The sequence below is a fragment of the Rhinopithecus roxellana genome, chromosome 11 (assembly GCF_007565055.1).
Source record: "Rhinopithecus roxellana isolate Shanxi Qingling chromosome 11, ASM756505v1, whole genome shotgun sequence".
Taxonomy (NCBI): domain Eukaryota; kingdom Metazoa; phylum Chordata; class Mammalia; order Primates; family Cercopithecidae; genus Rhinopithecus; species Rhinopithecus roxellana.
The window spans coordinates 115,942,735-115,970,690 of NC_044559.1; the positions used below are offsets into that span (position 1 = coordinate 115,942,735).

Here is a 27,956-nt window from a genome sequence, read left to right on the forward strand (position 1 = left end):
CTGCAAAGGCATGTGTTCCTTACATAGTACAATCAAAAGCAGGAGTTTGTTTTTTTTTTTTTTTTTTTTAAGAGACAGGGTATCTGCTCTGATGCCCAGGCTGGGATATAGTGGCACAATCACGGGTCGCTGCAGCCTTGACCTTTCGGGTTCAAGAGATCCTCCCACCTAAGCCTCCCACATAGCTGGGAACACAGGTGCGTGCCACCATGCCCGCCTAATGTCTAATTTTTCAATTTTGTAGTGACAGGCTCTTCCTACATTGCCCAGGCTGCTCTTGAACTCCTGGACTCAAGTGATCCTCCTGCCTCAGCCTCCCAAAGCACTGGGATTACAGGCATGAGCAACTGTACCTGGCCTAAAAACAGTATTAAACAAAGTTTCTGATTAGAATTTTTAACTAACTCCATGGCAGAAAATTTTTTTTGGAAGACCTTCAAATGAAAACAAATTATTCATATTACTTAAAGAAAAAAAGTCAATGACTTTGATTTATAAATTCAACTTATCCTTGCAATGTTTGGTTCCAGACCACATTGTTTTTCAACACTGAGAACACCACCATTTGGCGTTCTTCACAGATACACATGGTTGAGCTTCCAGTTAATAAATAGCTTCCTGGCCATCTTTTTGAGGGTTTAATTCCTTCTGTTTAATTAATCCAGCTCTCAACACTGTGTTTATTAGACACCAATAATCACATTATTGTGTGCTAATAGATGCCTCTAGTATTTAAATAATTCTCCCAAGGATTTGGAAGTCATCCTGGGACCTATTTAATATTAGTTATTAATGGCTGGCTAAAGAAAGGCAGTTTTCAATTTGCATACAGATTCTTCGAATTCTCTTACTAGGACAAATACCATATTAATTAAGGTAGGCTATCTGCTGTAACAAATAATCCCCAAATCTTAGTGACTTATGACAATAAAACTACATTTTTCTTTCTTTTCTTTTCTTTTTTCTTTCTTTCTTTTTTTTGGGGGGGGGGGTGGGGGGGGGACAGACTCTTGCTCTGTTGCCCAGGCTGGAGTGCAGTGGTGCAATCTTGGCTCACTACAGCTTCTGCCTCTTGGGTTCAAGCGATTCTCTTGCCTCAGCCTCCTGAGTAGCTGGGATTACAGGTGTGCACCACCATGCCTGGCCTATGTTTCTTATTTATATCATTTATATTTATATCAGATGTTAGGGTTGGTAGGAGAGTTCTGCTTCACATAGCTCTTCAAATATAGCGCCCTGCCCTCCTGCGGCTGCATTCCACAGGTCCTAGAGAATTCTCTTTAGCCAGCCCACAGATGAACAAAGAGAGGAAGGATGATTGTTGATGGGTCGGTTCTGGAAGGAACATGTCTACTTCTCCCACATCCCATTGGCTGGAATGTGGTGGCAGGAACATACCTAACTGCCAGGAAGACTGGGAAACGTAGTGTAGCCATGTGTCCAGGAGGAGTGGGAAATGGGTTCGGTGAGCACAGTCACCAAATACCATTAAGTCTCTGTCGCAAATACCAAAAGAAATTGCTAAGCTAAAAAAATACGTAGTCTGGGCACAGTTGCAGATACCAAAAGAAATTGCTAAGCTAAAAAAATATATAGGCTGGGATTACGCCTGTAATCCCAGCACTTTGGGAGGCCAAGGTGGGTGGATCACTTGAGACCAGGAGTTCAAGACCAGCCTGGCCAACATGGTGAAACACCATCTCTACTAAAAATACAAAAATTAGCTGGGCGTGGTGGCACACGCCTGTAATCCCAGCTATACAGGAGACTGAGGCAGGAGAATTGCTTGAACCCGGGAGGCAGAGGTTGCAGTGAGCCGAGATCTTGCCTTGTACTTTAGCCTCAGTGTCTCAAAATATATATATATATATATATATAAGCAAATATTAGTGAGTGTAATAGGTGTTCTAATTCAAGTTGTTGTTGGTTATCTACACAGCCATCCAAAGTCAAATATTTCTTATTGTGGCAAAATATACATAACATAAAATTTACTATTTTAACCTTTTATTATTTTTTTTTGGTTTTAGCCATTTTGAAGTATAGTTCAATATGGGTACATTCACATTGTTGTACAAGTATGCACACTGCTGCTCTCCAGAACTTTTTTTATCATCCCAGATGGATAACAGCTCCTCATTTTCTCCTTCCTTCAGCCCCTGGTAACCACCCTTCTCCTTTCTATCTCTATAAAGGTGCTACTTAAGGTATCTCATAGAAGTGAAATAATGCAATGTCTGCTCTGTGTCTGGCTTATATCACATAGCAAAATGTCTTCCAAGTTCATCTAAGCTCCAGCATTATCAGAATTTTATTCTTTTTTATTTTATTTTATTTTAGACGGATTTTCGCTCTTGTTGCCCAGGCTGGAGTGCAATGGGCAACAAGAAACAAGTGCAATTTTGGCTCACTGCAATCTCTGCCTCCTGGGTTCCAGTGATTCTCCTGCCTCAGCCTCCCGAGTAGCTAGGATTATAGGTGCCACCATCACGCCTGGCTAATTTTTTGTATTTTCAGTAGAGACGGGATTTCACCATGTTGGCCAGGCTAGTCTCGAACTCCTGACTTCAGGTGATCCACCCACCTCAGCCTCCCAAAGTGCTGGGATTACAGGCATGAGCCACTGTGCCCGGCCCAGAATGTTATTCTTTTTTTAAGATTAAATACTATTCTGTTGTGCCTATATGCCACTTTTTTTTTTTTTTTTTTAATCTGCTCATCTATTGGACATTTGGGTTGCCTCCACCTTTTGGCTACTGTGAATAATGCTATAAAACACTGAGCTCCTGCGTTTACTTCTGGGGTAGAATTCCACCAAGAAGTGAAATTGCTGGATCACCTGGCAATTATGATGGATATTTTTTGAGGAATTGCCTCCCCATTATCCACAGCAGCTATGAAGTCAAAATAGTTTTTAAGACAAACTTGTAGTTGGCTTCTACAAAAGGTTGTAAAAACTTACTGATGAAGACATAGTCCCAGATGAAAGGTTCACTCAGTTGCGATCTAGAATGAGGTTAGGCACGGTGGCTTACGCCTGTAATCACAGCACTTTGGGAGGCGGATCACGAGGTCAAGAGATGGAGACCATCCTGGCCCACATGGTGAAGCCCCCGTCTCTACTAAAAATACAAAAATTAGCTGGGCATGGTGGTGCGTGCCTGTAGTCCCAGCTACTCGGGAGGCTGAGTCAGGAAAATCACTTGAACCCAGGAGGCGGAGGTTGCAGTGAGCTGAGACTGCCCTCCAGCCTGGTGACAGAGAGAGACTCCAACTCAAAAAAAAAAAAAAAAAAAAAAAAAATCTAGAATGATTTAAATTTCTTTTCCTTTGCTTCTAAGTGAAATAATAATATACCTTGAATAGTTAGTTGTATTTTCTGGGGGATACAAAGAATAGGAATTTGATAGAAAAAGATCTGTGTGTTGAAAGTTCTGTTCTAGTTCTCTTGTGACATTAGTATCTAATAGATGTCCTCTAAATGATAGGAATGGCTTATCACACCATGACTCAAAATTAAACCAAGAAAATCTCTGCAGCACTCTAAATTTCAGCTTCCAATTAACAATTAAAACCTAACAGCAACATTACTGATAGAATTGACATCACAGGTTCTGCATTTTTTTCCTGCTGCTTATCTGATAATTATCTGGATTATTTTCTATTGTGTCCTCCCCAGATTGTTTCTATAGACTAGTTTTGTGTAAATATTTAAAACAACTAACTAGGGTGATGAAAACCTGGGTGTTTTCTAGAAGTTTAACCCAAACAGCAGGGGCTTTGGATGTTTGCTTTTGATTTCATTCTTTTTGCCAATTTACTGTTCCTGGGTACAGGTACCGTCAAAATTCAAAGATACTATGAAAATGAAAAGCAAGTACTGTAGAAATGAGAGTGCATTTGAACTAAACCTTTAACTGAGACATTGATTTGGAAACCCGGTTCCTTAATAATGTGATTTTCAACTTTGCTATTTCATCACAGACATACGACAGTACATTGATATTCTCAGTTTCAAAAATTATTTCCAAGTTAAGCTTCTCTAGGAAGAAAGACTGAAAAATAAAGTTGGGCACACACTTGATGCCAGATTATCCTGTTTGACAGCAGAACATCATCAAGGACACTTTTCACCCATTCTTGTCCACCTATCCCAGGGCTAGTAGATTTTGAGGCCAGTAATGAAGAATGTTTATTTTACTTTCATAAAAACATACTATAGCATCTGGTGCTTAACTAACAAGAGTGCTTAGTGAAATAGGATTACAGTATGTACACAGATGCTATATGCTAAAAAGTTTTCCATTCTTGTGCATTGGATTTACATGATTTTCACTACTGTTCTTTGTGTTTGTTTTTGTTTTTGCTTTTGGAGATGGAGTCTCACTCTGTCTCTCAGGCTGGAGTACAGTGGTGCGATCTTGGCTCACTGCAACCACCACCTCCCAGGTTTAATCGATTCTCCTGTCTCAGCCTCCCGAGTAGCTGAGACTGCAGGCGCACGGTACCACGCTCAGCTAATTTTTTTTTTTTTTTTTTTTTTGAGTTAGAGTTTGATGCCCAGGCTGGAGAGCAGTGGCATGATCTTCATTCAACACATCCTCCGCCTCCCAGGTTTAAGCAATTCTCTGCCTCAGCCTCCCAAGTAGCTGGGATTATAGGTGCCCACCACCACGCTTGGCTAATTTTTTTTTTTTTTTTTTTTTTTAGTAGAGACAGGGTTTCACCATCTTGGCTAGGCTGATCTTGAACTCCTGACCTTGTGCCGTGTGCTCTACCCTCCTTGGCCTCCCAAAGTGCTGGGATTACAGGCATGAGACACTGCACCTGGCCTGTAGTTTCTCTTTTTTTTTTAGGGGAGATGGGTTTTCACCATGTTGGCCAGGCTGACTGGCCAAACTTCTGACTTCCTCGGCCTCCTAAACTGTTGGGATTAGAGGCATGAGTCACAACACCTGGCCTCTGTGTTTCTTTGAACACACCTGTACACAATAGTTTGAGAAAGTTCCTGAAATAAATCTGCTGCATATTAATTTGAAGTTTCTTTGTAGCTGCTTCTTTCAAAAGAGAAATAAAATCTCTTTACCACTATCTTTCTAAGGAGTAAAGCCACAGAAATAAGAGCCTGCATTTGAAATCCATCACAAATCTTACTCAGTGGATTTAATGTGGGCAGTGGAGAATTTAGTAACTTCGATAAAGAAAACACTAAAGTTTATTTTTCTTTTTCTTTTTTTCTTTTTTCTTTTTTTCTTTTTTTTGGAGACAGGGTCTCTCTTTGTCACTGGACTGAAGTGCAGTGGCGTGATCTCAGCTCACTGCACTCTCCACCTCCCAGGTTCAAGCAATTCTCATGCCTCAGCTTCCTGAGTGGCTCGGACTACAGGCGTGCACCACCACACCCAGCTAACTGTTGTATTTTTAGTAGAGACGGTGTTTAACCATGTTGGCCAGGCTGGTCTCCAATTCCTGGCCTCAACTGATCTGCCCACCTTGGCCCCCCAAAGTGGCAGGACTGTAGGCATGAGCCACTGCGCCTGGCCTGAAGTCATTTTTTAACAAGGACTTCATGTATCATTTAACATCTGGCAGCATGGACTACTGAAATACGTAACATTATAAATAATCGACTTTCGAGCCTCTCGTTAACACCCACTGTCAGGTACACATTTATACGGCTCCACACTTGTAGCACACACGAAGTGGGAACCAGCACTGAAATCACTTCGGAAGCCTCCCTGGATCCGGATCCTTCTCCTCATTATAGAATCTCAGTGTGCACCCAAGTCATTGCTACTAATATCCAGGCACTCATGCCTCTGCGGTTCTTAACCCCTCCATTTATTCTTGTCTCTTCTACTCTTAGACCTTATTTTTATCCCTTTAATGTTTCTAGGATTTACCCAGCCACCCTCCTTAAGAACCAATTTTTTCCTCAATATCTTCTCCCTGACTGTCCTTTACCAACCAACCCCTTTTCTAAATAACTTCTTGTACTTTTACCCTTAAAAAACAAAAAACAGAGAACAAGACCTGCATATCCTTTTCTTCTCCTTTTTTCTGATTTAAATGAATTAATTTATTTCTATTAATCTCCTATCAAAGTGCCCCATTCGCTCCTGGTGCAATGGCTCACGTCTGTAATCCCAACACTTTGGGAGGTCAAGGCGGGTGGATCACTTGGGGTCAAGAGTTTGAGACCAACCTGGCCAACATGGTGAAACCCCATCTCTACTAAAATTACACAAAATTAGCTGAGCCTGGTGGCTGCGCACCTGTAATCCCAGCTACTCAGGAGGCTGAAGCAGGATAATCCCTTGACACCAGGAGGTGGAGGCTGCAGTGAGGCAAGATTGCACCACTGCACTCCAGCCTGGGCAACAGAGTAAGACTCTGTCTCAAAAATAAACAAACAAAAGTTCCCCGTTCTCTACTAAGAAGGCATAGTGTAGTGACTGATATCAACTAATCTGGGTCCCTAGTCCTATCCTTGAACAAGGTGCTTGTCTAAGTCTGTTTTCTTGTCTGTAATTGGAGGGAAATAGCTCCTGCTACATGCAGGTTGCTCAAAATCTTAAACAAAATACCATACACCCATTACAAAACCCGGCAGAGTTGGCCCCCATAAGCATCATCTATTATTATTATTATTAAATCTCTACTTTCCTTTGAAATGACATCTGTAGCTTCTGCCCATCTGCATACCTATTCTTTTTTTTTTCTCAGGATTCAGGATAAAATTAATTGACTAGGCCGTGTGCTTTGGCTCGTGCCTGTAATCCTAACACATTGGGAGGGTGAGGTGGGAGGATCCTTTGAGCTCAGCTGTTTGAGACCAGGCTGGCCATCATAGCGAGACCTCCATTTCTACAAAAATTACAAATATTAGCCGAGTGTGGTGGTGCTTACCTGTAGTCCCAGCTGCTCAGGAGGCTGAGGCAGGAGGATCCCTCTAGCCTAGGAGTTCAAGGCTGCAGTGAGCTATGACTACACCACTGTACTCCAGTCTGGGCAACAGAGCCATTTCAAAATAATAATAATTGATTACAGTGTAATATTGTTGGGGTTCAGAAAATGATACCCCAAAATGAAGGCCTTAGAAGCAGCTCTCTCTAACCTCATGTCCTCCTGCCTCTGGCCCCTCATTCTAGAAACTGGAATCCCTCTTCCCCAAGGTGATTCACAGAAGCCAGAACCTCCCTATCCCCAAAGCCAAGCCTAAAACCTAAAAGTTTGACTCTACGTAACCCCTGCCTTTCTGTGTCAAAACTGGCCGTAAAGAAATTCTCTGGCCTGCTCTGTTTGACTGTAGGTCATAAGACCTCATTCCAGAAAGGGTCCTGCCCTATACCCAGAAGAAAGGAACACTGCACAGAAAAGCCAAAAAGAATCCAAACAGACAGGGCTTTGTCACTGAGTCTATTAGCATTAGAGCAGACCCTTCTTATGCCATCGTAGTATCTATTAGGTTGGTGCAGAAATAATTGTGGTTTTTGCCATTAAAAACCGCAATTACTTTTGCACCAGCTGAATACATGACGGTTCATACTTTGTTGAACCTAAGCAAAAAAAAAAAAAAAAAAAAAAAAAATGGACCGTTTCCCCTGCATCTTTGGGTTTTCATTCTGAAGGCTCCTGGGTCACATAAAGCTATGATCAAGTATATTTGTAGGCCTTTTCTACTGCGAAACTGCCTTTTGTCAGTTGATTTTCAGCAAACCTTCAGAGGATGAAGAAGAGGTTTGCCCTTGGCCCCCTACAATACCTAAAGGTATGACTCTTCATTGTGGCAGCTGCTCCAAGCATCATGTTTTGCCAACAGACTCACACATTCTCACTAAGTTTATTTCAGTCACAGCAAGTACCAGGGCCAGTTCAAGTTCTCTAGCACCGCACTCTAATCTAAAGAGAAGGAAACGCGGCCCCAGGGCAGGAAACAGTGACAAGTGGGAACACAAAACCAAAGTTCTCCGTATGCAGCATGAGGGTCCAGAACCCACTGTGACATCAAATTGCCAGCGCGCCACCTCCGATTTATTCTTGGGGAAAACTAAAAGAGCTACGGAATGCTCCCTTGTTCCAGGCTGTTCTATGGAGAACTGGGATCTGGGGAAAATGCAACAGTTTCTTTCCGTTTGGGGATCTAGCCCTGAATTTTTTTCATTCAGCCAAACTACAGTCAGTCAGACAGCGCCTGCAAGAGGCTGTGGCTAGGCAGAGACTAGCGGGAAAGGGCCCGGGACCAGGGTGGGGCGTGGCGAGGGTTTGAAGGGTGTGTCCTACGAAGAGGACCCACGGGGCGTGTCCTAGGACTCCGTGAGGGCGTGACCTCGGGCCAGGGGCGGGGAGAGAACAAAAGGGCGAAGTGAGAGTGAAGAGAGGAGACTAAAACGGCCCGGGAAGTTGGCCTGGCGGAAGTTCCCAGGGGAGAAGGCGGCGCGTTGTACCCGAGGTAAGGCTCTCAGGAGTCAGAGCAGAAGCCGGAACTGTGGGCCCAGTAGGAAGAGTGGGGCCCGACGGCGGAGTCCGCGCGGCCGGAGTTCGCCGCAGAGTTCCGCGCGAGGGTCCTGCCGGAAGGAAGGATTTTCAAGCCACTGGCGCGTGGGCCCTGCCGCCTCTCCCTAAGTGCTTGAGGGACGTTGAGAAGAGCCCTGGTCCCTTGCGGCTCTAGCTCCCTTTGACTCGACAGCAATGCCCCGGGGCGTCATCGGTTTGCTGAGCTGGGTGGGGGCGGTTATTCCCTGCTAAGCCTCCTTTAATAAGCCTTTTTTTTCCCTGTTTTTTTGATTCGGCGTCTCGTTTTGCTGTCCAGGCTACAGTGCATTTGGTGCGATCACAGCTCACTGCAGTCTCGACCTTCTGAGCTCAAGCTGAACTTCCTGCCTCAGCCTCCTGAGCCTCCGGAGTAGCTGCGACTACAGGCACGTGCCACCATGCCCGGTTAATTTTTGTATTTTTTGTAGACAGTGTCTCTCCATGTTGCCCAGGCTGGTTTTGAACTCCTGGGCTTAATCAGTCTGCCTGCCTTGGCCTCCCAAAGTGCTGGCATTACAGGTCTATATTTTTTGACAGTTTGTAAAAGCTGATCACCAGCGGTCATGTGTCTGAGTCCTGTGCACTCTTGCTTAATCCACTCTGCAATCCTGTGAAGGATTCTAGTGATAACGACAAACCTAAGGGTACAGAAAGATTAGGCCACACTGTTGGGAAGTTTACAGACTGGAAACAAAGTTTAAAGGTGGAGTCTTTCTGACTCCACAGCCTGTGTGCTCTTACTCTTAGACCAACTCATTCTTTGTACATCACAAGTCAACAGGAACTAAAGGTATACCCTTACATAGGCAGTAAGAGGGGTTGCTGATTTAAAGAACTTTGGACCCAGAATGAGTAGAGCCCTATTCTAGTTCTGGTTCCAGCTCAGTGACTTTCGACAAGTTGGTTTTCTTTTGCTTTTTTTTTTTTAGACGGAGTCTCGTCCTTGCCCAGGGTACAGCGCAGTGGCGCGATCTTGGCTCACTGCAACCTCCCCTCCTGGGATCAAGCGATTCTCCTGCCTCAGCCTCCAGAGTGGCTGGGACTATAGGCGTGCGCCACCACACACAGCTAATTTTTGTAATTTTGGTAGAAACAGGGTTTCACCATATTGGCCAGGCTGATCTCGAACTCCTGACCTCATGATTCACCCACCTCGGCCTCCCAAAGTGCTGGGATTACAGGCATAAGCCACTGCGCCCAGCCTCTTTTGCTTTTTAAGACTAAGTCTCACTCTTTCACCGAAGCTGGAGTGCAGTGGTACTATCACAGCTCACTGCAACCTTCACTTCCCCAGTTCAAGTGATTCTCCCAGCTCAATCTCCCGCAGGTGCACACCACCATGCCCGGCTAGTTTTTATTTTCTACTTTATTTTTTGTATTTTTGGTGGAGATGGGGTTTTGCCATTTTGCCCATGTTGGTGTTAAACTCCTGGGTGATCTGGCTGCCTCAGCCTCCCATAGTGCTGGGATTACAGGTGTGAGCCACTGTGCCTGGCCTGCCTATGTTTTCTAGACACATTAAGGTAAGTGGTCTCAGGGCAGGCACGGTGACTCACACCTGTAATCCCAGCACTTTGGGTGAGGCAGGTGGATTGCTTGAGGCCAGGAGTTTGAGACCAGCCTGGCCAACATGGTGAAACCCCTTTTCTACAAAAAATTAGCCAGGCATAGTGGTGGGTGTGCCTGTAATCCCAGCTACTCGAGAGGCTGAGGCAGGAGAATTGCTTGAACCTGGGAGGCAGAGGTGGCTTGGAGCTGAGATCACACCAGTGCACTCCAGCCTGGGTGACAGAAGAAGACTCTGTCTCAAAAAAAAAGTAAAGAAAAAAAGGTAAGTGGTCTCTAAGTCTCTAGTGGATCTAATAATCTATGGATTTATGAAGAGAAGATCCTGATTTTACCATTTAATGATATTTTGGGCCAGTTTTTTTCCTTTTTAATTGGACAGCCCTCAAACCAGAATAGATTCAGAGATCTTCCAATTTTGGGTCATATTTGCTGCTGAAATTACAAGGTAGTCAGGAAGGATCTGTTTATTCAATCAAAAATCAGTAAATGTGTGTTTTAGAGGTCAGCAGGGGAGGATCCAGCCAGAAGGTGGCTAGTGAGACAGGAGGAAAATCAGGACAGTGGCTTTTCTGGAAGGACTTACGGAAAGATCAGTTTCACTGGGCAAATTTCCCCTTACCTGTGAAGGACAGAAAATACCTTGAATATGACTACAGTGAGAACCATTTCTGAAAAAAAACGCAATTTAATATCCTTTGAAGTGTCAGTAAATTTTGAGCCAAATAGAAGCAGAGAGCAAGAGAGCACAAAAATAGATCATGTAGAATCTGGAGAAGTACATGACCGTACTCAGTGCCAGGGCTTGGCCATAACATCCCTGTGACTATTTTAAGTTGAGTAAGCAGCCCTGATGCAGGGGTTTGAGAGATTGCTCTCGGATTTAAGCTTAAAGACAAAATGATGAACTGTATAGCATGAGAGGAGCTTGGTAAACTGTCCACCTTTGCTTCCGTGTGCTTTGAAGTGTTCATACAGGAGGAATGTTTATCCTCAAATATCTTCTTTTTAACATATGTATTTGTTTATTTAGTTTTGTAGAGATGGGGGTCTTCTTTTGTTGCCCAGGCTGATCTTGAACTCCTGGGCTCAAGTGATCTTCCCATCTCGGCCTCCCAAACTGTTGAGATTACAGGTGTGAGTCACGGCACCCAGCCAACTTCAAATCTATTAAATACCCTAGTAAGCCATATAGTAACAATACTGAGAATTTCTGATCAAGCTCTAGTCTGCTCAGTATCCCTAGGAACTTGACTGAGATAGTTGTTGAATACTTTTTCGTACATCAAATGTGGCTGGCTTTGTTCTGTTTTCTTTAGCTGTTCTTTCTAGTGTATTTACAGTGGTCCAGGTTTTCCTAGTAAGACTTTTTTTTTTTTTTTTTTTTTTTTTTTTGTGGCAGAGTCTCACTCTATTGCCCAGACTAGAGTGTAGTGGCGCTATCTTGGCTCCCTGCAACCTCTGCCTCCCAGGTTTAAGTGATTCTCCTGCCTCAGCCTCCCAAGTAGCTGGAACTACAGGTATGCACTACCACGCCCAGCTATTTGTTTTGTATTTTTGGTAGAGACGGAGTTTCATCATGTTGATCAGGCTGGTCTTGAACTCCTGACCTCAGGTGATACACTTGCCTCAGCCTCTCGAAGTACTGGGATTACAGGCAGGAGCCACCAAGCCCGGCCCTTAATAACACTTTTATAACAAAAGGCTTCTCATTCATAGACGTCATCTCTTAATTAAAAAAAAAAAAAGAAAGAAAAGAAAGAATAAGAAAAATAAAATATCTGGTTCCATTTGGCATAAACTGGCTCTGTGGTTCTGCCTATTTTGTCAAAACAATAACCGCCTGAGTACAAATACCTCTCTGCCTGCTCAGTGTGAGCTGTGTCAGCCATTTCCCTGTCTCCTTCCAGGCAGGTATGTCCGTGTGACTTGTTTGGCTAATGAAACACAAGTGGAGTGACCTGTGTCACTTCCAGGTAAAAGTGTGTTAAGAGCCAGTGAAAGATGTGTCACAATCACTTTCCCTCTGCCACAGTGACCATCCAGATAGAGACAGCAGTCTCAGCCCAGGTCACAGAAAGAGGACAGTGAGTAGAGGCCCCTGCCTTCCCGTGTTAGACATATATGATGAGCTAGAAATAAACTTTTGTTGTGTTCAGACCCTGAGATTTGGGGATTTGTGTGTTACTGTGGCCTAGCCTGGTCAAGCCTGTGTAATGAGTATTATCAGATAAGCTGCGTGTATGTGGGGATTTCTGGCTCTGGTTTACCAGATACCTTGGGAGCTGCGGGGAGGGCCCTTAAAGAGGCTTGTCCTATGAATCATGCTCCTTTTACTGTGTGGGAGATGGCAGGTGTGCTGTTCCCATCATGCTCCAGTCTGCTTTGTGATTTTAATCAAAAGTGGCAAAAATGACATTTAGATGTTTAATTACATTTTGTAAGGGCAGACCAAGTTAAAGTGTAAAATGGGTTAAGTTTCTATGCCTGGAAGGGATAGGAATCAAGGCTTTCATTTTTTGAAAAACACCATTTATATATTTTTAACAATTTTCAGTGCACTTCCAAGTTTTCCAATACAGAGGAATGTTTGTGGGTGAGTTGTGAAAAGATGATTCTTCCCAAATGCAGTTATCAGTGGATGCATTTCAGAAATTATTTTGTCACTGAAGGACATTTGAAATGAATCATCCATACTTACCATTGACTAATACATTTTTTTCAGGCAGCTTCAAAGAGTACTTTAAATATGATTTCCTGGCTATCTGATTTCCAATCTAAGAGTATCAGACTTAGGTTTTGCTGTTAATGTCCTGGGGGCAATGTGTTCACTCTTTTATTCTGAGTTAAACAGAAGGCAAGCAGGGAGCATTGTGCTTTGGGCAGAGCTGTGCTGCATTCTTAGGGGATGCTGGCTATAAATCCAGTCTCCCTAGAGGTTAACAATCAAAGTTCTCCCCCTCTCATACTCAGGCGAGTGATATGATGATGATAAATTGCTTGGACATAACTGCCCCAAGCACTAGTGTGATGAATTATGTTGTTCAGGACATGACCGAAGATCTCCTATTGTCAGTCGGCAATGCTAAGTATTGGCAGTATTCATAAATAGCCTTTTGCCAATGGTGGTCTCTGCTTTACATATTAAATCCTCTGTTTTCACAGGTTGTGGTTCTTAGTCATCTCTGTCCTCCACTGAATTCACTTACATAATCAGCCTTTTTTTTTCCTGTCCCTACTCATTAAAAGGGTGGGATGTCCTCACTTGTATATGGTAAACACTGAGTTCTTTCTTCACAGAAACTGTTAAAAGAATAATTATTAGTTCTTTTCACTAAATCCAGAGTAATAGCAGCTTATCTTGCAATGGTTTAATTGGGTAATTATTTGGTGTCTGAAAAGCACTTTGAAGAGAATGTTGGTAAATATTGTTAATTTCATGCTCTTTTGTGTAACTGAAAGCCCATTGTGACCACAAAATCCTTGTGTTATTGTGTACCCACAAAATTTCTTTCCTGATGTGGCTTACTATTTTCAAAATTATTTGTGTTGATTTTTAAAAATATTTTTTAAATTTTCAAAGTTATCTTATGTTTATGCCTTCACAGTTTGACATGTCTCATCGCCTACATTCCTTGCGTATCTAAAGGTGAAAAATATCAGTCTTGCTATCTAACAATTTGGAGGACAGATAAAGCCAGATCATGTAATTGAGTAATTGAAATAAAGATTTATTTGGTCAGAGCCCATACCCTGAGCTGTCATCTGATCGTCATCAGAATTTGTTTAAAAGTGTTAGGTTGGCCAGGCATGATGACTCATGCCTGTAATCCTGGCACTTTGGGAGGCCAAGGCGGGAGGATTGCTTGAGCTCAGGAGTTCAAGACCAGCCTGGGCAACATAGTGAGACCCCATCTCTATTAAATAGGTAAATAAATAAAGCATTAGGTTGACTTGCATGTGCCTGGCTAGCTCTTTTGACAGATTTTCTTCTCACTTTATGAATTCAGAGCCTGCAGGCCAGGCACAGTGTCTCACGCCTGTAATCCTAGCACTTTGGGAAACCAAGGCGGGCGGATCACTTGAGGTCAGGAGTTCGATACCAGCGTGGCCAACATGGCGAAACCCCATCTCTACTAAAAATACAAAAATTAGCCAGGTACACACCTGTAATTCCAGCTACTCAGGAGGCTGAGGCAGGAGAATCGCTTGAACCCAAGAGGTGAAGGTTGTAGTGAGCCAAGATAGTGCCGCTGCATACCAGCCTGGGTGACAGAGTGAGACTGTCTCAAAAAAAAAAAAAAAAAAAAAATCAGAGCCCCCAGGTGTCATTAAGGGCCATTTCTGTAGCTTAGATTAGATGACCTTCATTACTCACTATATTTGTTTTCCTAGGACTGCCATCACAAAATACCACAAACTGAGTGGCTTAAACAACAGACATTTATTTTCTCACAGTTCTGGCAGCTGGAAGTCCCAGATCAAGGTGTCAGCAGGGTTGGCCTCTTCTGAGGTCTCTCTCTTTGGCTTGCAGATGGCAGTCTTCCCTCTGTGCATGTCTGTGTACTAATCTTTTATAGGGACACCAGTCCTATTGGATTGGAACCTAACCTAACAACCCCATTTTAACTTAATTACTTCTGTAAAGACTGTCTGCAAATACAACCACATCCTAAGGTGCTGAGGGTTAGGGCTACAACACACAAATTTTGGGGGGAGACACAATTGAGCCCAAAATGCTTCCCTGCAATAGTAGTGGTCTGTTTGGAAACTGCTGTTTTTGGAGTTATTTTCTTTGATTGTTAAATTTGACCTTCCAAGTGACGACTACACATCTTTGGAGAATGTCCTCAGTTCAGGAACTTCTTTTTAACTAACATTACTTGGAGGAGAGCTTAATGCTTGTGACTTTAAACATTTTTGAATTAGGTAAAAAAGGGAAGCAACATTATTAAATGAATTGGATAGAGTTCATCAAGCAGTTAAGAAAAAAATGTACATAATCAAGCGTACCTTGCAGTCTGAACCACAAACATCCAAATATTTGCTATAACAACTGGCAGATATTTTTACCAAAAAGTTTCCTCTCCAAATCAGACACTTACTATGATGAGTCCATGTACTTAGGTGTACCATCAAAAAGGACAAGAGGATCTCTAGAATATGCTGTGGTCCTATCTGCTCTTTCTATAAAGTGGTATCTTGTGCTTATCTTGCTTAAATATGTTGTGTCTTATAATTGTCACGATATTATCAACTGAAAACAGAAAGGTCTTTGAGAAGAGATGTGAGCCTAAGAAGCTAAAAAAGCTCTTTTCTTTCTTTCTTTTTTTTTTTTGAGACGGAGTCTCTCTCTGTTGCCAGGCTGGAGTGCAGTGGCGCAATGTCGGCTCACTGCAACCTCTGCCTCCCGAATTCAAGCGATTCTCCTGCCTCAGCCTCCCGAGTAGCTGGGACTACAGGCATGTGCTACCACACCCAGCTAACTTTTATATTTGCAGTAGAGACAGGGTTTCATCATGTTGTCCAGGATGGTCTCAATCTCTTGACCTCGTGATCTACCTGCCTCAGCCTCCCAAAGTGCTGGGATTACAGGCATGAGCCACTGCACCCCACCTCTTTCCTTTTTTTTGAGACAGTGTCTTGCTCTGTCGCCCAGGCTTGAGTGTGGTGGTGATCATAGCTTACTTGAGCTTGTGGGCTAAAGTGATCCTCCTGAGTAGCTGGATTACAGGTGCTCAGCACCATGCCTGGTTAATTTATTTTTTTTTGGACAGAGGACCTACAGGGAACTTTATTCTCTTGCTTTTGTTTTCACTGGGGTACTACTCTTTGGGAAGACCAGGTTGGCTCCTGGCACAGGGATACGCCTGGTTAATTTAAAAAAAATTTTTTGTAGAGATGGAGTCTCACTCTGTTGCCCAGGCTGGTCTCCAACTCCAAGGCTCAAGTGATCCTCCCGCCTTGGCCTCCCAAAGTGCTGGGATTACAGGCATGAGCCACTACACCCAGCTAGCAAAGCTCTTATATTCAAATAAATATTGGGGAATGTGAAGGCACAGAAGGCCTCAGTTTGACATTATCTGTCCATATCTATAATGCATACTATCTTTGATTCTGATGAGCTTTTACAATGTTCCTTCAGAATAGAATAATAGGGTTTTTTTTTAATCCTTAAAAGAATCTTTTGTAGTAAATTAGTAGTCAGAAATATTAGAGGGTTGTTACGTGGGTATGTAAGAGTATATAGTTTGTAAAACTTGAGGTTTTGAATGGGCTGTAAAACACTTTTCCCTTTAAAACTGTTTTAAGTGGAAATGTATTGTTGAAGCTGTGATGGATGCGTAGGGGGTTCACTATACTACACTCTCTACATTTGTGAATTTTTGAGAATGTCCATATTAAAAAGTTTAAATAAAAGTTATTTTTTAAAAAGGAGAATAAATGAATGAAATATATGGCCTCCTGTGATGCAAAATTCGATACCTACATAAGGCACAGATTAAATGAGGTATGCATGCCTATGTTAGACAATAGTAAGTTGAGTATGGTTTTAACTACCAATCCCTCTGTAGAAAAGTATTGTTGAGGCTGGGCGTGGTGGCTTATACCTGTAATCCTGGCTACTCAGGAGGCTGAGGCAGGAGAATGGCTTGAACCTGGGAGGCGGAGGTTGCAGTGAGCTGAGAGCACACCATTGCACTCTAGCCTGGGTGACAGAGTGAGTGAGACTCCATCTCAAAAAAAAAAAATTATTATTGAAACTCTTATCCAAGAGTAGCTGGAAGAGCATCTTTACTAGTTTTGGCCTAGATTATTTGAGACATGTTTTTATTTATCCTTCTCTGACATATGACATGTCTATTACTTCCATGAGTCAGTGCCTTTCTCCTAGTTAGCGTTTCCCAGGCTCTCAGGCTGCAGTGTCTCTAAGTTCAGTCTTTGATTTCAGAGCCTATTAGCCATGTTGCAAATTCAGTGATCACGGAAACTTACAAAGAGGCCACTTGCCTCTGATGCACCGATGCACCATGAGTGGCTAGTGCCTTCTGCTCAATACCTTCTCTAAAAACATTCCCTGCTGTTGGAGGAAGGATCCTACAGGCTGACACCAAGGAAGCCACGCTCTCTCCTGGGTGTTCTTCAGAGGACACTGCCTCCTGAGGGGATGGCATGGCCAAAGCCCATCCAAGTCCTCTCAGCCTCCATATCTAGGATTAGACGTTGTCCTGGGCCTGTGAGTCTCGCTCACATTTCTGCATAAGTGTCAGGCCTAACACAGATGATTCCCTTTTGCTTCGGTGCTGCTTTGAGCTTGCCCCGTTATCATTTAGTAAAGTACATCTTCAAGAGTATTCCTCTTTCTCTTGTGTGCCAAATATTTCGGAGCACCTCAGTGCATAAGTGGTAAAGAATTTGCTATTTCAAATACTGACATTACTGAGACTTTGACTTGCAGCCATAGTTGATCTTGAATGTTCGGGGGTGGGGTTCGGCTCTTACAAATAGATGCGCAATGCACGCCACCGCCCCCCGCCCCAACTTTTTTTTGTTTTGGAGACAGAGTTGGTCTGTTGCCGAGGCTGGAGTGTAGCAGTGTGATCTTGGCTAACTGCAACCTCCGCCTCCCAGGTTCAAGCGATTCTTGTGCCTCGGCTTCCTGAATAGCTGAGATTAAAGGCGTGCACCACAATGCCTGTCTAATTTTTTGTATTTTTACCAGAGACATGTTTTCACCATGTTGGTCAGGCTGGTGCAGGGCCCCTTGTTGACGTTCATTCTTCCCAAGTGTTATCTTTTCACTCTTGCCTGTTACTGTAGTTGGATAGAGAGATCACAATATTTCAAGCTAAAAGTTCAAGTTTAAAATATTCTCCATGAGGATTCTACGTAGTTCTATTTGTGTATTGAATTTAATTGTTAGATTTGTTATATATATTAAAGAACATATATAGTTTCTTAGCATTAGAAACATTTCATGGACTGTTGCTGCTAGTTATTGTTGCCATGGTGAGGTCAAAAGGCTTAATTTTAAAATTCTTTCTTTTTTATTTTGATAGACCATCAAGATTGTAAAAGATTTTTTTCTTTGTCTTTTTTCTTCTTTATTTTTTTTTGAGACAGGGTCTCCCTCTGTTGCCTCAGCTAGAGTGCAGTGGTGCGATCTTGGATCACCGTAACCTCTGCCTCCTGGGTTCAAGCAATTCTCATGCCTCAGCCTCCCGAGAAGCTGGAATTACAGGCGTGCGCCACCATGCCCAGCTAATTTTTGTATTTTTAGTGGAGACAGGGTTTTGCCATGTTGGCCAGGCTGGTCTTGAACTTCTGACTTCAGGCGATCTGCCCTCCTTGGCTTCCCAAAGTGCTGGGATTACAGGCATGAGACACCATACCTGGTCTTTTTTTCTATTTTTTTTGAGTCAGAGTCTTGTTCTGTCGCCCAGACTGGAGTGCAGTGGTGCCATCATAGCTCAAGTGATCCTCCCACCTCAGCCTCTCAAATACCTGATACTACAGGTGCATGCCACCACACCTAATTTTTTTTTTTTTTTTTTTTTTTAACTTTTGTAGAGATAAGTTCTCACTATGTTGCTCAGTTCAATGTCTTGAACTCTTGGCCTCAAGTGATCCTCTGGCCACAACCTCCCAAAGTGCTAAGATTACAGGTGTGAGCCCCTGCACTAAGCCTGTAAAATATTTTTTATGTGGAATTTTCGTAATGCATTATGTAGTGACACCAGTTTTTTTGTTAACCTGTTTTCACTTCTCTGTTTTTATTTTTGTGTTAGTAATACCTTGGTCAAAATAGGTTTACATTCATTATTACTATATTACATAACGATTTCACATTAGCATTAAGGACAATTTTTTATAAGTTGTTTCTATACAAAGAATGAGGTATTAAATTTTAGAGTTTTTATCTGTAAATATTGGAAAGCTTTGTAAGCGGCTATACTATATCTGACTATAAGGTCTTGGTCCATATTCTTTACACTATACATCATATTTATATATATGCCTGCATATATTCATGCCTGCATATTGTGCAGAACCACCTGTGAACCAGACCCTAGTCTTCTCTTCCTCTGTCAACTGATCATAGGGAACTCCCCATGAGGCCCTTGGTGCAGGCTGGGGAGAGAAGGCAGGGTGGCAGGAGTGGAGACTATGGGCATTTGAGCCACTTCCTCATGTAACTTACTTGTGTCTTCAGGACCTGTTCGAGCCCGATCACTTATATACCACTTCCATTTGATGATGGAATGCTGCTGTGCACACCCTGTTTTCTGGCTAGGTGGGTCAGAAAGCACCCAGTTCATGATAAGCAGTTCAGGTCACATGGTGACTTGATGACCCATAGTTAAACGTTCTGTTTCTGCCAAAGCCCAGTAACAGGCCAAGAGCTGTCTCCCAAAAGGACACTAGTTATCTGCAGAGGATGGCAGTGCCTTGCTCCAAAATCTTTGAAGCCTCTGCTGTGATTCACCTATGGGGGCCTGCCAAAGGCTCCAAACAGCATCCCTATCTGCCACTGACACCCCAAGCACCGTTGGATCTGCTGGGTCATATGGCCCAAGTGGCGGGGCAGCTAGCACAGTAACCTGGACCTGTTGCAGAGACTTCTCCTGTTCTGGACCCCATTCAAAACTGGTAGCCTTTCAGGTCACTTGATAAATGGGCTGGAGTTTCAAAAGGATGGAGTTCTTTAGTTCGTTTTGGGGTTTCTAGAGTTGAGTGCTTAATCTGATGACATCCAAAAATGCTGAGTACTCTACTTCTAATAGTATGGAGAACGCTGATAGTCCTTAGTGTGAACTGTTTAAAGAGTTATGCAAAAGAGATGCATTTGACACTCCTGATTCACCACTCGTGAGGGGCAAGGGGTTTAGTGACTCCGTACATAATACCTTTGACCATATGTGGAGAATAAAGGAATATAATAAAGTTGGTTGGTTACTACTAAGTTCACTGGACAAGGTAAAGGAAGCAAAGGATGAATGAGTTCAGGGATTCGAACTTCCAGCTCCAGAAGCACATACTGAGCCTCAGGTCTTCTAAGATTGCCCTGAGGGAGAGTCTTATCTCTGTAGACAAAGGGCTCAAATTGTGGAAAATCAGACACAAGCTCTTATCATGTGAGTGGCTGACCTGCAATGAAAGGTGGAGCTCAGTCTCATTAGATGTCTGCTGTCAAAGTGAGGGCATTGACTGGAAAAGAATGGGACCCAGCAACTTGGAATGGGGAGGTGTGGGAAGACCCAGATGAAACTGGGGACACTGAGCTTGTAAACTCTTATGAGCCTTTTTTTTTTTTTTTTTACCAGAGGAAACAGCTTTCCCATCCCCAGTGGTGGCAACATTCCCTCTTCTACCCATGCTGCCAACAGCCTTTCCCCCTTTGTCTGAGGAGATTAACGATGCACTACCTGAGGCAACAGTGATGATGGCCTCTCCTGAGGCAGTTGCCAGGCAAGACAATGTTGATTCTCCTCAGGACCCACTCTCAAAACCCATTTGCTTCTAGATATATAACTAGACTAAGGCCCTAGTAGGCCCCTAGAGATGAGGTTCAGAGTATGACCCACAAGGAGGTGCACTACACTACAAAAGAATTGCTTTAGTTTTCTGATTTATATAGGCAGAAATCTGGAGAACAAGCATGGGAATGGATATTAAGGGTGTGAGACAATGGTGGATGGAACATAAAGTTGGGTCATGCTGAACTTACTGATTTGGGCCCACTAAGCAGGGATTCTGCATTTAATGTTGCAACTCAGGGAGTTAGAAAAGGTTCTAATGGTTTATTTGTTTGGTTAGCTGAAATGTGGAACAAAAGATGACCCACTGTGTGTGAGCTAGAAATGCCAGATTTCCCTTGGTTTAGTGTAGAGGAAGGGATCCAAGGGCTTAGGGAGATTAAGATATTAGAGTGGATTAGTCACTTTAGACCTACCAATTTTCCAGCTGGAAGGGCCCAGAAGATGTCCTTCACCAATACCTTGTGAAAAAGATTTGTGAGAGGAGCACCTGCATCCTTGAAGAGCTCTGTGATTGCTCTTCTTTGTATGCCAGATCTTACAGTGGGAACCACAGTCACTCAACTACAAAATTTAAGTGCAGTGGGAATAATTGGATCCCAAGGTGGCAGAGGCCAAGTGGCAACACTCAACCATCAAAGACAAGGTGGGCATCGTTACCATAATGGACAGCAGAAGCAAAGAGGCGGAGGTTGCAGTGAGCCAAGATTGCGCCACTGCACTGTAGCCTGGGTGACAGAGTGAGTGAGACTCCATCTAAAAAAAAAGAAAATTATTGTTGAAACCCTTATCCAAGAGTAGCTGGAAGAGCATCTTTTAATAGAGTTTTAGCTCAGGTCTGACTGACAGTGGGTCCAGTGGGTCCCAGGACTCATCATGTGGTCATTTCCCTAGTGCCAGAATGCATAATTGGCATAAACATATTTAGCACCTGGCAGAACCCCCACAGTGGCTCTCTGACTGGTAGAGTGAGGGCTACTATGCTGGGAAAGGCCAAATAGAAGCCATTAGGGCTGCCTCTACCTAGAAAAATAGTAAATCAAAAACAGTATCACATCCCTGGAGGGACTGCAGAGATTAGTGCCACCATGAAGGACTTGAAAGACGCAAGGGTAGTGATTCCCACCACATCCCTGTTCAACTCTCCTATTTGGCCTGTGCAGAAGATAGATGGATCTTGGAGAATGACAGTGGATTATTGTAAGCTTAACCAAGTGGTGACTCCTAAGAGCCCCTGATAAACCACTGGTGTAAGTCCAAGAGTCCAAAAGCTGAAGAACTTGGAGTCTAATGTTTGAGGGCAGAAAGCCTCCAGCACAGGAGAAAGATGAAGTCCAGAAGGCTCAGCAAGCCTGTTGTTTCATCTTCTCCTGCCTGCTTTACTTTAGCCACACTGGCAGCTGCTTAGATGGTGCCCACCCAGATTGAAGCTGGGTCTGCCACTCCCTGTCCACTGACTCAAATGTTAATCTCCTTTGCCAACACCCTCACAGACATACTCAGGAACTATACTTTGCATCCTTCAATCCAATCAAGTTGACACTCAATATTAACCATCACAAGGTTTAAGAGTTAAAACTGGATAATAGGCCGGGCATGGTGGCTCACGCCTGTAGTCCTAGCATTTTGAGAGGCCGAGGCGGGTGGATCACTTGAGATCAGGAGTTCGAGATCAGCTTGGCCAACATTACAAAACCCTGTCTCTACTAAAAATACAAAAAAAAGTAGCTGGATGTGGTGGTGCGCTCCTGTAATCCCAGCTACTCAGGAGGCTGAGGCAGGAGAATCGCTTGAACCCGGGAGGCAGAGGTTGCAGTAAGCCCAGATTAGGCACAATCTCAAAAATAAATAAATAAAATTGGATGATAGCTTTCTCTGCCTAATTAGAAGTCAAAGCTATATATCTGATGTGTTGGGAGGGTTATTACTCCCCAGAAAAGGAGTTAGTCCTTTAACAGATGAAATAAAATGAATTCATTACAAGACATTGTGGAGATGTTGCTAAGCCCTTTAATTTTTGGAAACTCAGTATAATTTTCATCAGTTCTTGTGAAACTTGATTTATGCTTGTATCATCTTCCAGAGTGTTTGCTATGCCTGTGTACTACCTTTACCACTAATTACTTAATAGTTTTTCTTTAAACCAATCCACTTTTTTACTTTAGCTCCATCCTAAACAATAATATCTATGAAATCACAGGCTTACAATGTTGATTACTTTTTTTCTAAAACACATTAAAATAAATAAAAACTTGTTTAAAAAAGCTTCAAATGCCCATATATCACCTAAAATCAGTTTGAACCACCAGTGGGATATATATAATTTATATAAATACACACACACACACACACACACACACACACACACACACATCACCCAGGCTGGAGTGCAGTGGTGTGATCTCGGCTCATTGCAACCTCCGCCTCTCAGGCTCAAGCAGGTCTCTTGCCTCAGCCTCCCGAGTAGCTAGGACCAAAGGTGTGCACAACCACACTCAGCTAATTTTTGTATTTTTAGTAGAGGTGGGGTTTTACTATGTTGGTCAGGCTGGTCCTGAACTCCTGACATCAAGTAATCCATCTGCCTAAGCCTCCCACAGTGCTGAGATTTACAGGCTTGAACTACTGCGCCCAGCTATGACTTTTTGTTTTCTCTCCTCTTCCTCCTCCTCCTCTTCTTCCTCTTCTTCTTCCTTCTTCTCTTGCTGCTGCTGCTGCTGGTTCTCCTTCTTCTCCTTCCACTTCTGCTTCTTCCTCATTTATTATTATTGTTATTATTATTTTGAGACAGTGTCTTGCTCTGTCACCCAGGCTGGAGTGTGGTGGCATGATCTTGGCTCACTGCAATCTTTGCCACCCAGGTTCAAGTGATTCTCCTGCCTCAGCCTCCCAAATAGGTGGGATTACAGGCATGCCCTCACACCCGGCTAATTTTTGTACTTTTTTAGAGATGGAGTTTCACCATATTGCCCAGGCTGATCTCAAATTCCTGACCTCAAGTGATCTGCCTGCCTCAGCCTCCCAAATTACTGGGATTACAGGCGTGAGCCACTGTGTCCAGCGATTTCTTCTTATTTTTTATAATAGAGGTGAGGTCTCACTATGTTGCCCAGGTGGGGTCTCACTATGTGGCCCAGGCTGATCTTGAATTCCTGGGCTCAGGTGATTCTTCTGCCTCAGCCTCCCAAAGTGCTGGGATTATAGGTGTGAGCCACTGCACCTGGCCAGGTTATCGATTTTTTTTTTTTTTAAACACTTATTTCACCATCCACTAAAGAATAAAATTATTCCTGGTTAAGTGGGCACAAAAGTTTCAGAGTAGTTTCTGTAGTTGTGTTGTAATTATTGGAAACTAAAAACTGTGTGTATATATAGACACACACACATATATACATATATATTATATATATATATATACACACACATATATACGCATATGCCTAGATAGTGAATTTTATAAACTTTTGTTTGGGCTACAGCCAACCGTTTTCAGTTGCTTAGGCAGTCAGCATCATGTATCTGAGGGCTACTATAAAGACACCATTATTTTATTCTTGTGCCTCTATTCTTACTCACAAGCAGTATGAAGAATAAATAAATAACAATCTGGAACTTCTGGGTTGTGAGGTATTTTTATTTCATGCATCTGTTTGTAATAATCTGTTGTTTATACTAAGTTTATAGTAAAGTAAATACTGGAATATGGTTCATTTAAGTATGGTTTGCCTAATGGGACATCAGAAAAAGAATTCATATTGAGAAAGATATCAATAGGTTTCACATTCCTTGTAACAAAATGGTCTGTCTGATTTTCTACTATACATATATCCCTACCTCATTTAATGTTTAAACAGATGTGAACAAATGGAGAAGCTTCTGGAGAGGTCATTTACAGCCCATGTAACATCTCTCCACATAGACCATTACAACTTGTATCTGGAAGGAAGCTTAGAAATCACTTTGTTCAACTCCCTTGTTTTATTAATGAGAAAACCGAGGTCCTCAGACTAAGTGGCCCAAATACATGCTCCTGGAATATCAGCTTTGTCACATTTTTGCAGTTGGTAAACTTTTAGCTTTTCGTCCTCTTGGGGAAATAGTGATATGTTCAGAAAGCATTATGTCATCCCATCTGTGTCCATTTTTTTGTAGGGGAGTCAATTTTTGGGGGGACAATGAAATAACATCCACTTTTATTTTAAATTACAGAAATTCCATGGTCACCAAACTCCACTTCTAAGCCATTTTTGAAATATAGTAAGTGAACATTAATTTTTAGTGGCACAGAAGATACTTTATAACTCCTGTTATTTGTATAAATACAAAATTAACCTGCCGAGCATGGTGGCTCATGCCTGTAATCCCAACACTTTGGTAGGCTGAGGTGGGTGGATTGCTTGAGGCCAGGAGTTCGAGACCAGCCTGGGCAACATGGCAAAACTCCATCTCTACTAAAAATACAAAAAATTAGCCAGGCATGGTGGTGCATGCCTGTAATCCCAGATACTTAGGAGGCTGAGGCATGAGAATTGCTTGAACCTGGGAGGCAGAGGTTGCAGTGAGCCAAGATCAGGCCATTACACTCCAGCCTGGGTAACAGAGTGAGACTGTCTCAAAAAAAAAAAAAAAAAACCTATTGAATTAGAGAATTAGCCTATTGAATCAGGAATTATTTATGTTTCTAATATACTTAAACAAGAGAGGAAAACATATTTTTCTAAGCAATGTCAAGATATACATAATAAATATAATTTCCATTTTTATGGCAAGTAAGTATACATACATTTAAACATTCCAAGTTCTTGATTTTTAATCTATAATTATGTCTAATAACAATAAGTAATAGAACAATAAATACTAATGTATAATAATAAACTGATAAATAATAAGTACTATATAGTAGTGAAATAATAAAAACTGATAATCAAATGTAATAAAAGAACATTTTCATTTTAATGCATAATGAAAACTGCATGAAATAAGTTACCTAAAGAATAAGCTGGCCAGGTACAGTGGTTCATGCCTGTGATCCCAGCACTTTGAGAAGCCAAGGCAGGTGAATCACTTATGCCCAGGAGTTGAAGACCAGCCTGGGACACATGGTGAAACCCTGTCTCTACAAAACATACACAAATTATCTGGGCATGGTGATACACCCCTGTAGCCCCAGGTATTAGGGAGGCTGCAGTAGACGGATCGCTTGAGCCTGGGAGTCGGGGGTTGCAGTGAGCTATAATCATGCCACTGCACTCCAGTCTGGGTGACAGAGACCCTGTCTCAAAACAAAACAAAACACAAAGAATAAGTAGAGCTGTTCTCCTGAAGCATCAGACCAAGGGCCAGAAAAAAAAGAAACTTCTATGCAGAAAAGCACTGCCCAGGCCCTAATAGTTTCTTTGGATTGCTTTCTATAGTTGCAACCGTGGTATAAAACGATTATCATGTGTCAATGACAAACAAATTAACAGGTACAGTGACACATGCCTGCAATCCCAACTCTTTGGGAGACTGAGTCAGGAGGATTGTTTGAGCCCAGGAGTTTGAAACCAGCCTGGGCAACATATCAATACCTCATCTCTACTAAAAACAAAAAAATGAGTGAAGTGAGATGGCATATTTCTGTGGTCCCAGCTACTCAGGAGGCTGAGCGAGGTGGATCACTTGTACCTGGGAGGCTGAAGCTGCAGTGAGCCACGATCATGCCACTGCACTCTAGGCTGGGCAACAGAGCGAGACCCTCTCAAGAAATGAAAAGAACAAGCCAAGAAGTAAAGGTTTAACTTCATCTGATACCTAAACAAGAACTCAAGAATAGCATAGCAAGTGCCACAGAGACTTTACCTATGAAGGTAAAAATAATTTCAAAGGAAGGACAGCTAATTTTGTTTGTGTAATAGGTTTATGCTGGATTGCTCCACAGCTTGCTGGTAAAAGTCACTTTGAGCACTTAGAGAACACATCTTTATCCTTAGTGTGTTCCAATTTAAAAAGTGTTATTACTTCTTTTTTTGAAACCGAGCCTCCAAGTAGTTCTGAGGTCTCCCAGGCCAACAGAAACTGAGACAGGGAGAATGAGCAACCATTATCCCCAGAATGCTGTGATTTGCCATAACCAAGAAGGCAAGTGAGTTCTCACAGTACAAAAGACATTGCCAGTTGTTAATTCTTCTGTTAATGCTACCAGAGAGTACATATTCTAAATCTGTTCACCTGTGTTTTCAGACTCAAAGCAGCTCTAAAACATGTACATTCTTTCCAGTCAAGTTCATTTATCCATCCATCCATAAACATTTACAGAATCCTGCTATGGGCCATCCATTGTGCTAAATGCTGTCTGTAATGCTGTTCTCACTTAAACATTGAGCAGAGATGATTCTTTAAGAGTTATGATAATCCTTTTGTAGTTCTCCCGTGGTGTCCCCAGAGAATGCCAGGAGATTAGAGGCCCCTCAAAAGAACACAATATCCTGCCAGTCTCTGCAGTGTGCCTCATTTGTCATTGACACGGGATAGTCATTTTACACCATTGTTGCAACTATGAAAAGCAAACCAAGGAGACTCTTGGAAGCTAGGCAATGCTTTCAGCATAGGAGTTTCCTTTTTTCTGGCTCTTGGTCTCAGGCTTCAGAAGAACAGCTCTGCTCATTCTTCTGTTAGCAATAAAGAACAGGGTCCCACCTTCCATTCTCTCCACTGAAAGCAGTAGAGGTACCCACAGAGGAGAAGAATTCCGCGCATTACCTGTTCTTGCTCCCTTCTTGGATAGGGCTGTGGCTGTGTCCATTGCTAGTGTCTGGTGGCTGATGTGGTTTGGCTGCGTCCCCATCCAAATCTCATCTTGAATTGTAGCTCCCATAACTTCCCCTGTTGTGGGAGGGACATGGTGGGAGATAACTGAATAACGGGGGCAGTTTCCCGTATGCTGTTCTCGTAGTAGTGAATAAGTCTCACGAGATCTGATGATTTTATAAGGGATTTCCCCTTTCACTTGGCTCTCTCATTCTGTCTTGCCTGCCGCCATGATTGTGAGGCCTTTCTAGCTACGTGCAACTGTGAGTCCATTAAACCTCTTTTTTTTAAATAAATTACCCAGTCTCGGTTATGTCTTTATCAGCAGCTTGGAAACAGCCTTCCTTCTTCCCAGAGTCCCTGAGTTAGTGAATACAAAGACTTCAGTCAGTTACATGCGCTTCATTTCTGCCTCATAGTCATTATCTTTGATACATTTAACCCTTTAGTTGATTATTAAGCATTTCTTCTTTAGGAAAGCCTTGTTTAGTTACTCTCACTGCTATGTAATGCCAGTTACTTCAAAGT

General features: G+C 42.7%; 1 protein-coding gene across 6 annotated transcripts in view; it reads left to right on the forward strand.

Annotated features, from left to right (window-relative positions):
* Positions 1-8,340: 8,340 nt before the first annotated feature.
* PTER (phosphotriesterase related) overlaps positions 8,341-27,956 on the forward strand; it is a 117,784-nt gene continuing 98,168 nt past the window's right edge. For 4 of the 6 annotated variants that reach the window (XR_004060100.1, XR_004060101.1, XM_030941167.1 and 1 more), the window contains exon 1: positions 8,341-8,452. The gene's annotated coding sequence lies outside the window, so the exon portion shown is untranslated. The remainder of the gene's footprint in view (positions 8,453-27,956) is intronic. The other 2 variants (XM_030941169.1, XM_030941168.1) reach the window with 2 other exon arrangements.